At 46.7% G+C, this 1455-nt stretch overlaps 2 protein-coding genes across 2 annotated transcripts in view; one reads left to right on the top strand and one right to left on the bottom strand.

Moving 5' to 3' along the window:
* The window catches only part of LOC104913726 (myosin-7-like), a 448286-nt gene that overhangs the window by 78233 nt on the left and 368598 nt on the right, over positions 1–1455 (top strand). The window lies entirely within an intron of this gene.
* Positions 1–1455, bottom strand: part of LOC100544198 (myosin heavy chain, skeletal muscle, adult) — a 32972-nt gene that overhangs the window by 14024 nt on the left and 17493 nt on the right. The gene's annotated exons all lie outside the window — the stretch shown is intronic.

Below are 1455 nucleotides of genomic sequence, written 5' to 3'. Positions count from 1 at the left end.
TCACGGCTTCAACGTGTTCCTCTGCATCCTGCAGGCGCTGTGCTAGCTTCTTCCTGGGAGGTTGTAAGCACAATTCCCAGTGAGAAAGCAAATTCTCAGGTTCACGGGAAGCTGTGGTGTGCATCCAGTATGCTACAGCCAGTATATTACAGTGCTCTCTTCAATTTTCTGTTATTAGTTTTTGCCAGCCTTCCCTACTTTCCCTCCGCATACTTGGCCTCCTCCAGCTCCTCTGTGCGCTGAATAGCGTCCGTCTCGTATTTGGTTCTCCACTGGGCCACTTCGCTGTTGGCCTTGGACAGGGCATGCTGCAGCTCACCCTTGGCTTCCTGCTCCTCCTCATATTGTTCCCGGAGCAAGTCACAGTCATGGCGGGCAGACTGCAAGCCATGGGCCAGGGCACTCTTGGCCTAGAGTAGCAAGAGCGTTTGAAAAATGAATGGAAATTTCCAAACTGTAATGTTTTCAGAAATTGTTTCTTTATGAAATTAAAGCAGTCTTTTCAACGGAGAAGGAAGTCTCCAGCATTCACAAAAATATTAATGAAAAGATGGCAATGAATGAGCAGCAGTGCCAAGATGGGAAGACACACTGTTTTCATCTATGTCATCATACTGGTTCCATCATTTGTCCGAAGCACCTCTAGGTCAAGAGGACCTACAGGATGAGGCAGAGTTTTGGAAAACCTCCTCACCTTTATCTCCTCCTCTAAGTGCCTCTTGAGTTCCTCAATCTGCTGGGTGAATGCCTGCTTGCCTCGAGACAACTGAGAAATCAGAGCATCTTTCTCCTCCACCTGGCGTGAGTATTCACCTGGGAGAATTTGTAGATACATAGGCCTTTAACTGCCACTGATTGCAGTGTTGTGGACAGCTAGGGCTCTAAGGCAATACATTTGGCAGAGCTTACAGAAACTTAAGATTTCTTGCCATATATTTTATCCTCAAAGGACAGAAAAGTCCTCCTACACCAACTCTGATACTGTACAATGAAACATCAGAGTTGTGAATGTCTCACCTGATTCTGTCTGCAGACGAGCTCTTTGAGCATTAAGATCATTGATCATCCGTTGATGCTCCTCTTCTTTTGTCTTAATCTCACTCAGATGATCTTCCAATGCTCGGCATGTCTTTTCCAGACTTGCCTGCATATAAACATAGACAAGCTGGGTCACTGGTATTCAAAGAAAAACTAATATTGCTTCATGATCGTCTGCTAAGTCTTCAAGATAAGCAAGGTACAGACTGCTCCTGTGAGCACTCACTCTGTAAGACCTATACTATACCTTAGCTTTGGAGACAGACTCCATGTTGCTGGCCAAGTCATCAATCTCCATCTTCAGCTCACTCTTCTCCTTCTCCAGCTTCTGCTTGACTCGTTGCAGGTTGTCAATCTGCTCCCCAAGCTCCGCTGTGCTGTCCGCATGCTTCTTCCGCAGGGCGGCAGCCGTGGCTT

The sequence above is a fragment of the Meleagris gallopavo genome, chromosome 20, assembly GCF_000146605.3.
Source record: "Meleagris gallopavo isolate NT-WF06-2002-E0010 breed Aviagen turkey brand Nicholas breeding stock chromosome 20, Turkey_5.1, whole genome shotgun sequence".
Lineage (NCBI taxonomy): Eukaryota > Metazoa > Chordata > Aves > Galliformes > Phasianidae > Meleagris > Meleagris gallopavo.
This window is presented reverse-complemented; position numbering and strand designations above follow the sequence as displayed.